Raw genomic sequence first — 11,853 nt, forward strand, 5'->3', positions numbered from 1 at the left:
TATGGTTTGTCTCCCTCTCTGTTTTCATCTTATTTTTCCTTTCCTTCCCCTGTTTATCTGTTTTGTTTCTTAAATTCCACATGTGAGTGAAATCATAAAGTATTTGTCTCTCCTTGACTGACTTATTTCACTTAGCCTAATACCCTCTAGTTCCATCCATGTTGTTGCAAATGGCAAGATTTCATTCTTTTTGATGGCTAATATTCGTGTGTGTGGGTGTGTGTGTGTGTGTGTGTGTTCGTTCCACGTCTTCTTTTTTTTTTTTTTAAGTTTTTTTTTTTTTTTTTGACAGAGATCACAAGTAGGCAGAGGGGGGGGGGGGGGGGGGGGGAGCAGGCTCCCCACTGAGAGAGAGCCCAATGCGGGGCTCAATCCCAGGACCCTGAGATCATGACCTGAGCTGAAGGCAGAGGCTTTAACCCACTGAGCCACCCAGGCGCCCCTCATTCCACGTCTTCTTTATGCATTCATCTGTCGATGGACATCTGGTCTCTCTCTCCATAGTTTGGTTATTGTGGACATTGTTGCTATAAACTTTGGGGTGCAGGTGCCCCTTCAAATCAGCATTTTTTTATCCTTTGGTTAAATATCTAGTAGTGCAATTGCTGGGTCATAGAGTCATTCTATTTTTAGCTTTTTGAGGAACCTCCATACTGTTTTTCCAGAGTGGCTGCACCAGCTTGGGGAGTTTGCATTCCCACCAACAGTGTAAGAGGGTTCCCTTAGCTCTGCATCCTCACCAACATCTGTTGCTTCCTGAGTTGTTCGTTTTAGCCATTCTCACCAGTGTGAGGTGGTATCTCATTGTGGTTTTGATTTGTATTTCAGTCTGGTTGTATTTTAAAGACCAGATAATCCAGATAAAAATTACACCAGCTCTTATTTCTAGAACTCCTCTCTTCCAAGAATGAATGAGTTATTGCAGCTACCTGAGAGCATTTGAGAACAGCAACAGACCTTGCACACGGCTGCATCCCAGTCAGGAAGCCTGGGCCCTCCACCGGAATAGTGTCCTGCCCGCCTTGGTACACAGTGACACTCACTGACTAACCTGCGGACAGAGGCTGCTGGTGGCTTCTAGAGGCCAGAGGCTTACCCTCTCCCATCTGGCTCCCCTCCTTCCCTGAAATGACTTCTAGCCCTGGTTTGATGTCTGTGACCTGCAACATCTTTAAAAACAGTCATTGCCTAGCCCCGGAGCGTAGTTTGATTAACTGGTTCCTAACCAAAGTGGAAAAAGAAGAGGTGGGGAAACTTCACAAGTGTGCCGAATGCCATGGGTCGGAAGAACTAAGTTGCCCGTTGAGATCAGAAAGTTCTTTCCAGTCTCAGCTAATTTCATGCCTTGGGGCTTGTGTGTTAATAATTACAGTGTCTTCCCCTTATTAAGCACTCACATGCGTCACAGACTACATATACCACCTCTGAACCTTCCGAGACTCAACAGTAGAAGAAGCCAAGGCTTAGAGGGGTTCAGGGACATGCCCAGTCATACCGCTAGTGGGGCAGAGCCTAGGTTCTAGCCCAGGTTTGTCTGTCTCCAGAGACCTCCCAGTGCCTCCTAATGCCACGCCATCCACACCCTTCCTGTTAGAGTGGCAAGAGTGGCCTTTGGGGGTCAAACAGGGGCCAGACTTCCAACAGTTTCTGAGGCCTTCGGGTTCTTAGGGCTGTAAGCTCTGTGACCCTGCTCTGCTACATGGGTAAGGAGCCAGTGGATGAGGCTGAGAAAGGGTGTTAAGAAAGCTGAGTAGCAGTCCTCTGAGAGCTGTACCCCAGCCTCCTGCAAGGCCCAGCACACACCTGCAGGTGCTGGGGGCTGGACAAGGAAGAGCTCTGCTGGGTTCTGGATCTGCCTGCTGGCCCTTGTGCCCTGAAGGGAAGACTGCATGGAAAACTCCCAGGGTTTACAGGCCCTAGCCTGGAGTGGATGGCTCCGTAGAGCCCAGTGGCCAGTTGCACCCCGTGGGAAAGCCTTGGCCCGGGCCTGCTTGGGAGCCACGGTGGTGCCGCCTCCTGCCCACGGCTTGGCTCAGCTTGGTTCAGCGGGTTCCCAAGTGGCTTGACTTCCTCCCCTATACTTCCCCCCACCCTGCAGTCTCCAGGGAGCCGGGGAGGCCACTGTCAAAGTTGGCTTTCAGTACCCCAGTCCCCAGGCCTTCCCAAGCCCCTTCCCCACACACCTGGGAGCCAGGTTTCCTCAGGGAGCAGGAAGGGACCCTCCAACCTCCTGAGAGTACCCCTGCCCCTTGGTCTGTTTAGGACTGACAGGCCCCATTCCCACTCCTTCCGCTGCACACTGAGGCTCCACTCTGGGCTGCAATAACAGGGCTTGGGGTATGGGCTGTTGTTTTTGCAGCTGGGCTGGGGCGGAGCGGCAGTGGGAAGGCGGCATGGGTACTGACTGTCTGAGAAAGCCCCGAGCCCGCATTCCCACTAGAGCCGGGACAGCCCCTTCAGGCTAGGACTGCTGTGTCTGCAGGGAGGCCCCTAGGCATGGCTGGAGCATGGGGCTGGGTGGGGGGTGTGGGGGGGATGGGAGGGAGGCAGAGAGAGAGGCCAGCCAGGAGGGGAACGAGAGCTTGGGGAGACCCCGAGGCTTCTCTGAGCCAGCCCTCCCCAGCAGGCTGGGCTTCTCCCCTCGTTTCCAGCTGCAGCTGGACTGAACCTCTCCCCCACCCCACCCCCGCACATCTGGGAGATGCTGAAGCAAGCTTCCTTAAAACAAACAACAAACAAAACAAAATATCTCATTTACTAGGGGCAAACATTGGAAACTAAAAAGAATAAAGGTCACGCATAATCCCTTCACTTAAAAATACCCCTTAAGAACATTTGATGTATTTCCCTATGACCTCTTCTTTTATTGTGATAAAAGTTACATAACATAGAATTTACCATGTTAATCATTTTTAAGTGTACAGTTCACTAGCGTCAAGTACATTCACATTCTTGTGCAACCATCGCCATCTCCAGAACTTTTTATCTTCCCAAACCGAAACGTTGTGCCCATTAAAAAAATAACCTTCCATTCTTCCCAGGCGCCAGCCAGCAAGCACCCTTCTACCTCCTGTCTCTATGACTTTGACTTTTCTAGGTACCTCAGGTAAGTGGAACCATACAATCGTTGTACTTTTCTGTCTGATATATTTCACTTCGCATAATGTCTTCAGGATGTGCCCATGTGGTGGCGTGTGTCAGAATCAGAATCCATTCCTTTTTAACGGAGATTAATATGCCATTTTGTGTGTGTGTATAGATACATGTATATATGTATGTGAATATATATATCACATTTTATGTACTCATAACATTTTTTCACATAATTAAGATTATACTTTGTCAGCAGTTAGATATCCTGACTTTTTTTACTCAGATGTTACTACGTCATTAAAAATTTTCCCTAAACATAATCTGTAGTGCTTACTCTTTAATTCCTTATGTGCATGGATATAACGTAATAGACCTAACCAGTCTTCTGCCATTGGCTGCTGAAGTATCTTCTTTGTTTGTTTTATTGTTTGCTTGTTCTTATAAACAAAACCGAGAACATCTCTGCAGACATTTTTATGGGCCCTCCTTGCAGCCCTGTCTGCCTTCTGGCATTTCAGATTAGTTCTCAAGGGCGAGTACCGGAAATGGAATTGCTCATCAAGGTAATAAGCATTCCTCAGTCTTCTTGATAACTATCACCCCACACTTGCCAGGAAAATTATGCGTATTGCTTTTCCCACAAACAATGCGGGAAATCCAGAGCCTTTTCCTTCACCACACATCTGGCAGTTTTCTGAGCACTCACGTACCTGGCACTGAGGAGCCAGATGCCTGTGTGCAGCCTTCTCTTTTCCTGGAGAAAGGTGAAGACTTCCACAAGTCTGGGTACCCAGCCAGCTTCTGGTGCCTTCTGAGACTGCCTTGGCAGGTTGGCCTGTCCAGTTGAGGTGGCTAGTTCTTGATGGCCATGGAGCAGAGTGGCCCAGAAGAGAGCCATTCTGGGCCTTCAGCCTCCTCAGGGAGATGGCAGTGCAGAACCAGTCTGGGAGCAAAGAAGCAGCTAGCAGGGTAAGGGGTGCAGAGTCTCTCTCCTAGGTGTGGCCTAGGCTTGGCCCAGGACAACTCTGTGGACTCTAGTGGACTGCTCAGCCAACTCCATACAGATAGACAGCTATATAAATGGGAGCCGTTTATGGAGGGCTTACTATATGTTAGGCCCAAAGGCTCTAGTGAGGCTAGGTTCCTCTCACAAAGCCTATGCTGTAGGTTCCTCTGCTGTCACCATTTTACTGACAAGGCAGCTGAGGTCCCCAGCCATTTGGTGCCTTGGTCAAGGTACACATCTGTGTGTAGTAGAGCTGGGATTTGTACTCGGGCCTCTCTAACTCAAGGCTATTTGGTTTTCTGCTTCTCCTCCTAGGGGCTCTGCTGGCACCCCAAGGCTGGGGAGGAGAGAGGAAAGAGCTGTAGATCAGTGATGGATGGTCTGTGGGGTGGGGTTTGGCTCTGCTCTCTCTGCTGGGCCTTGCCAAATTCTAGGCCAGAGACCCCTGGCCACTGGGAATGAGGAGTGCTTCACGCCCCAAGGGGACCTGGCTGGGGCAGGGACGGGGGCGACCAGGGAGGGGGTGGCCAGGGACTGCACTGCACACAAAGAGCCTGATTGTGTTACAGAATCTGCTCTTTGGGAAAATAAGGATCACGAAGTCGTCTTGTTTTGGACAATCTGGTGTCCTAGAGACCCAAGCCAAAGAAAACATGGACTGAGGAACAGGAGCCAGCAATGCTGAAGCCTGCAGGTGAAGCCCACGCTTCTGGGGTTGAGCACGGGACCTCCCATGGGTTCCCAAGCTGGACCCAGGGTGCCGATGTCCAGAGCAACCTCCTTGCTCAAGGCTCTCAGGGGTCCAGGCAAAGGACAGGCCTTGGGCTTGGGAAATTTTTCCATAGACAGATGGGAAGAGGAGATCAGGGGAGATCAGCACCCCCGTGGAACCTCAGCCTTGGGGGCCTGCACGCAGAGTGGGCTCGCCATGTCCAGGAAGCACTGGGAGGCTCAGAGATACAAATTCTATGGGCTCCATGCCCAAGCTGGAGGAACACGCATCGAGATGAGCCAGGTTGGGGGCTGGCCAGGCCTCTGGTGTCAGAGCACCCTACAAGGCAAGGGAAGGCAGCTCAGTGGGAACCCAGGCCGGGAGGGGTGATCTTTTTTTTCCGGAACAGGATTCCCTGTGGAGCACAGAAGTCTGTGGGCCGCAGAGTCTGGGACGTGCCTGTTGGACTGGGCTGGGGTCAAGAGGGCGGCCCACTGGCCTGGCCTCATCGGCCAAAGCCAACACAGGAAATGCCAAGCAGACCTCAACGTCCAGGCACCTAATTTGCTCTGGCTGGCAAGGAGCACCGCCTCCCCTGCTCAGCCCGTGAACAGCACTGGCAGCAGGGAGGGAACAGTGGCCTCCGTGCTCAGGGGATGCTCAGTCCCCGGGCAGTCCTTGCAGACCCTCAGCGGCCACATGGCTGGAGGAGCCGGGCAAACACTCAGGAGGCCAGCAGGCAGCGCGAGGAGCCAGGCGTTACCCTGGACGGCAGCCACTGGGTTGTTGCTGGGATCCAGTTTCCCGCTCACGCTCCTCCGAGAGGAGAGCTGCAAGGGGTCAGCCCGTCCGCCAAGCCCCAGGAAGGAGCCTGGTGGGCAGACAGTTGTTAACGCCGCTGCCGCCGGCCACGGGGTGATTAGGCTGCTGTGACGGGCCTCGCAGCCGCAGCCGGGCGGGGTCGGGCCTGCCAGCCGGGCCACCAGGGCCGTGGAGGAGCCGGGGAGGGAACGGCGTGCGCTGCAGCCACTCGTGCTGATCCAGTTAGTTGGTGAATTGACACTCCTCCTTAATGATTTCCTTTCTGCCGCCAGCCAGGGCCAGAACTGGGGGGTGGGAGGGCGGGGGGCAGAAAGGAGACTTCGGCCTTCCCCGGGCTTCTTCTAAGCCAGGCAGCAGGGGGAGGGGAGGCAGAGGGGCTTCATCCTGGGTGCCACCTGAGCTCCTCTGAGAACCAGTCTGCAGCCCCTCCGACTGGCCGGCCACCACCCCTGTGTGAAGGGAAGGGCTCCTCTCTTGCTAGTTACGGACCCTCTTTCCCATTTGCCCAGTGGTGTCTGGTACACTGGAGCCTTGCAGGAGCTGTCTGTTCTCCTAGGCCCAGCTAGGGGCTGGCATGGAGTGGGTTTGCCGAGGATATTGGCAACGTGAGTGGATCAGCAGGTGGACCCGTTTTCCCCAATTGGCCTGACTGCCTCGTGGGAGAATCTCTGTGATCCCCTCCAAAGGTGGTCCTTGTGGGAACATCTTCCCAGACAGTCTTGGGAGTGGAGAGCTCTCCCAAGGCCATCTGGTCCATTCCCCTGCCTCTAAGGGCAGCATTCCCTAAACCATCTCTGACGGGCAGCTGTGCCACACTTTGGCCAAGGTCCCCCTTTCGGTATGAGTGTGTGCGCACGCACGTGAAGGTGTGTGCATGTGCCTAGGTGTGAGCATCTGTGTCTGCCCAGAAGGAACGCTGGATGTTTTCTTCTTTGCCCATCCTCTGTGTTCTCTCAGCTTCCCAGATTCCCTCCTTTGGAGGTCCCAGGCAGGGAGGAGGAAGGCTAGGGGTCTGGTGGGGAGGCTTTCTGGGTCACGACCTTTTCAGAGCTGGTCTTGTTTATATTTCAGGCTGAGGCACAGGCTGGGCTGGCCTCCCACCTGCCTGTCCCCTCAGTCACCTTCCGAGGGGGTGCCCTCGGCCCTCTGAGAGTAGGAGGTGGTCCTGGCTGCTCAGGGTCTGGGCTGGGGTAAGGGGTGCCTCCCTCCCCACACTGTGGACACACTAGAGGCCAGGTAGCTGGTGGCCACAGGGAAATATAGGATGGTAGTCCCGGAGGGGGAACAGGCCCGCCTCGTCAGCATAAGCAGGCGGGGGCGGTGGCCAGCACCCACCAACGGTGTTAGGCAGGAAATGCCCCTGGAGGCCAGGGTAGGAATGTATGTGTCCCAGGTAAATTAGGGGCGGAAATGCAATCCTTCCTTCCCTCTTGACAGGTTGGGTTTGAAAATCCCTCCACCACCAGCTAACCAGCCCTGCCCAGCCCCGGCCTCTAGGGCCCCAGAGCCACAGAGGACACTGAGGGACCCCGGGGGGACACTGAAGGAAGAGCGCCACTGTATCCAAGCAGATCTAGCACCCACTCCTAGCCCACTGCTTCCTTCTCACTTCCAGTCCCTCTCTCCCATCCCAACCCTCCTTCAGGGGGTTTCCAGCCTTTCTACTCTATCATATCCACCCTCTGCAGGGAAGAAGCTGAGATTTCCGGCAGAGTGAGAACAAGGCCAGGCTGTGCTGTCTGGGAGAGCCACTAAACCTTTCTGAACCTCAGTTTTCCTCATCTTCAAAATGGGAGTGACGAATATCCACACACTCCTTACTGCCTTGGAAGGATATTAATGATGCGTTGTTGAATCCAAACAGCAGGATATAATACAGAACGTGCTGAAGATGGGCTTGAAGGAGATCAAATAAGCTGTAGACAGAAGGTACCCCAGAGTTTGGGAGTAGGGAGGAAAGGACCGAGTAGCGGTGTGGCGGAGGAGAATTTTCACTTTTACTTAATACGCTTTGATACTGCTTGAATCTTATTTCAGCAAGTATGTGCTTCTTTTGCAGTGAAAAAAAAAATGCAAGGGCTCTATCTTAAAGGGTTGAAGCCAGTTTTAAATGTTAATGGAGATTTGGGGCGCCTGGGTGGCTCAGTGGGTTAAAGCCTCTGCCTTCGGCTTGGGTCATGGTCCCAAGGTCCTGGGATGGAGCCCCGCATCGGGCTCTCTGCTCGGCAGGAAACCTGCTTCCTCCTCTCTCTCTGCCTGCCTCTCTACCTACTTGTGATCTCTGTCTGTCCAATAAATAAATAAAAATCTTAAAAAAAATGTTAATGTAGATTTGTGGAGTGCGTGAATGAATGAATAAAAACCTAGTACATACCTAGCTCAGGACATGCTTCTCTTTTCCTCTCTGAGCCTCGACTCAGGTCCTCCCTCCCCGCTTATCCATTCTCTTACCCTGAAGGAGTTAAAAGAACCACACTTCCAAAGCAGTGTAAAGGGAGTCCGAAGCCCCAGTGAGGCCGCAGTGGGTTGTGTGGAGTGGCACGGAGACAGCGTCCCCCTGCCTCTCCTCCGTCTCCAGCCCTGCAGGCCACTAGAGCCAGCCCACTCTGCTCAGCTCAAGACCTGCTTCCAATTACCCATGAAATCTGAGCTGGAAGAGACCTATTAAAGCCCCATTTAGTTTGATCCCTCTAGGGGCCAGGGATCTTTTCCGGCGACATCCCCCTCCTTGTCTGACTGGGACTGCAAGCCCTTTGGATGTTATCTCCTCCTGGGTCAGTATGTTGACAACTCCAGCTGTGACCCAGGCCACCCCGGAGCCAGAGCTGATCTAGGCCTGTTGTGGTTCAGGGGGCCCCAAACTCAGCTCCCTTCTTACCTAAGGGCTCCCTGAGAGAGCAGGCAGCCCAACAGGGCAGACCTGCCTCCAGCCAGACCCCGGTCAGCCTGCACCCCTCCTTCCAGGCTGTCACTGTCCCCACTGCAGGTGGCCCTGTGGTTCCTGAGCCTACCTGGTCATCCCATAGGAAGCTCTTACTAGTAGGGGCCATCTTGCACATATTCCCGGTTGTGCCTGGTACAAGGTCCCATGTTTCATAACACCGGTTACATAAGAAATAATAAATAACGGTGATTAATGACCTCCTCCCCTCGTCCCTGGGCTCGCCTGGGTCAGACCTCCCAGGGAAGGCATAGGCGCTCCAGGAGGAGGAGGGGAGCCCAGGGTGTGTGGGGGCATTCGCCCCCCCCCATCCTCCCCGAGCACCTCTGCATATCCTTTCCCGTGGCCACTCCTTGGGGAGCCAGAGGAAGCCACCAGGAAAGGCAAGGTGGGGAACCCAAAGTCCTTCAAGTAGGAGGACCTCCAGCACCAAAGGCTCCTCTGCTGACCCCACGCCAGGGTACACTCTCACATCCAGTTGGCCTTAGCTCCCTGAGGACCACCCAGGTGAGGGATCTTGCCCACCAGGCCTGCTGTCTCCCTGCCTCCACCCCAGCGCCCCTCCCAGTTTGAGCCTCTGAGCGCCTCTCCTCTGGGTGGGAGGCCCAGGGCTGTACTCCAGGGACCAGGCAGGATTGGGCTGGGCCTTTGGGGGTGGTCTGCTGGGAGAATTCTGGAGCAGCGGGGAGGGAGTGAGGAAGCCACTTTGAGGCCAAGGCTGGGGCAGCCACTTGGAGGTGAGAGGAGAGAAGCAGGAAATGAGGGATAAGAAGGTTCCGGAGGAGGGAAGGATCTCGGGAGCCGTGCACGGAAGTGCGTCTGACTAGTTCTCTCCCCAGACACCCCTCTGGGCCCCTTCAGAGCTGCAGAGGACAGAGCCAGGACAGTGGGAGGGGGCGCTTCTAAAGGTCACCGCGGCCAGTTTCCTATCTCTGACCCCCTCCACCAGTCCTGTGGGTGGACACGGATCCTGTTGTTGGGATCTTTGAAGGCACAGATTTTGTTGCCTTTGTCAAGGAGAACACTCCTTCCCTAGGTCTAGCCTAAGCTTCGATGCTGCACTTTAAACCGATAAATCCTTCTTCCACGTAGAGCGAGTTCAATAATGGACTCTCCCTCAGCATTAACTGGGTGCTTTGTTTTTTCAAAGTGTGGTCCCCAGAGGAAGGAGGACCAGAGACCTGGCATTCTTTGGGTACTCTGGCCCTGTCACTGTCCCCACTGTCATGGCCCAGCATAGGCAGCACCTCACAGGCCTAGGGTAGAGTCTTGTCACCTGAGGACTGGGATAGAGCCATTCTCTCTTGCTGGACCCCTCCTGAGCCCTCCTAGTCTTGGTTACCAGCTCAGTGGGGGACAGGGGCCAGGTCCCCACAGGGCCAGATCCCTGACACAGCTGCTCAGCAGCACAGCCCAGCAGCCTCACAGGAGCGCTCCTTTTATCTCTGCAAAAGTTAGGGTGCAGTGTACAGCCCGTCCTCATGCTCCTGGAGGTTGGGAGGTTTGTGGGAAGCGGACTGACTGGCCTTGGCCTTCCCGGGGCCCCTAGGCTGGGCAGAAGAAGGTGTCCCGGGACATATACAGCCACATGCACATACGGATTTGCTGGCACATGCAAGCACACACCTTCAGCACACACAAGCACCCTGTAGGTTTCCATGTGCACACATTCTTTGGCACATGGGCTCATGTGCACACCCATGTTCACACAGGCATGACACACCTGCTCTCACGTATGGAAAGGCTCACTCATTCCTATGCATTTCCAAACACACCCTGCACCCTCCCTGTGCGCATGTTTGCTCATATCTTCCCACGAACACACTCATTTGCACGTACATGGAACATTAATGGGTGGTTGTCGCCTGCAGCTTGGTTCAAATTATGAAATATATGATGCAAGTTGATCAAAGCGATTGGCTCTAGAGATCGGGGAGGGGGCGGAAGAGGAACCGTAGGCCCCCCCAAGGGCAGTTTCTCTTAATGCCCTTCCAAGAGCCACCAGCCTCCCAGGGCCACAAAATGCAAGAGTAGGTAGGATTTCACAATGTGAGTGTGATGGTGTGTGTTCTAGGAAGAGGGGATAGCCTGAGCAGAGGAGTCGAGAGGGAAAAGTTCAGACCAAGTTTGAGGAAGGCTAAGGGACCACTTGACTGGAGTGGAGGGTTCTCTGGCACAGGTTAGGGGATTGATGAGGCCCGAAAGGGCAAAAGGCTTTTTCACAGCGGGGAGCCATGGAAAATCTTTGAGCAGGAGACTGTCAAGACCAGAAGCTTTTTTTTTCTCTTTGGGAAGCTTCCTTCACTCAGTGCTCTGTGCTAATGAAGCACAGAGCAGGAAATGAGTGCTTCTGCCTGAACAGATGGGGAGGAGCCAGAGCTTTCCATCCGACATGGGCGCAGAGGATGGATAGGAATTGTCTAGAGGAGGACAGAAAAAAGGACCAAAGCTGAACCTGGCAGCAAGGACTGCTAGGGAAGGGCTGTGTTATTATTCACGTATGCCGTGCAGATCCAAACAAAGGTTGTCTTGAGGAGCCGAACACAGTGTCTATACCAGAGTCAGGAGTGCAGGCAGCTGTGGCCAGGTCTACCAGGATGTGCAGAAAGAGGCAAGTGAGCAGTGTCAGATGTTACCCTGGGGCGGGCTGACCTGACCCCAGGGAGGAGGGAAACTGTTCTGAAAAAGTCCGAGTTGTGGGGTAAGGACAGAGAAGGGAGTTTCAGAGCCAGCTGGCTGGCCTTCCAGAGGGACCTGCTCAGGTTCCAGAGACCCCCGGATAAAGAAGGGGTAGAGGCATGGGGACCACCTGGTCCTAATCCTTTGACATATCCCCTTGCTGGGAAACCTCACTAAGGACAGTCCATCCAGCCTCCACCCACCCTTGACCCCACCATCCTGCTGAGCTCTGTCGCTGAGGGGCCCAGCGCTCTAGACTCCAGCCCCATCACGGCCCCATCTCCAGCCTCTGTCTCTTCAGAGCGGGAAACACCACATCCCAGCTGTCTGTCCCAAATCCACCTGGAGGCCAGCCAGCTTGGCCAAAGCCCAACTTAGTTAGGCCAGACCCTGGAGACACTGCCGGGAAGAGGCCAGGATTAGAAGGAAGCGGCTGGGCCAAATCAGACCCCTTTCTGGGCCCAACCCCATAGGGCTCCCCCCCGGCACACCCATGGGCTTGCCCATTGCCACGTACTAATGAGCCTCTGGTCCCCTGGGCTGCAGACTCTAGGCCTTTCTGTGCAGTTCTAGAGATACAGTTTGCCATGACAGCTTGGT

The sequence above is a fragment of the Enhydra lutris genome, unplaced genomic scaffold, assembly GCF_002288905.1.
Source record: "Enhydra lutris kenyoni isolate GAN:26980312 unplaced genomic scaffold, ASM228890v2 scaffoldscaffold20, whole genome shotgun sequence".
NCBI lineage: Eukaryota > Metazoa > Chordata > Mammalia > Carnivora > Mustelidae > Enhydra > Enhydra lutris.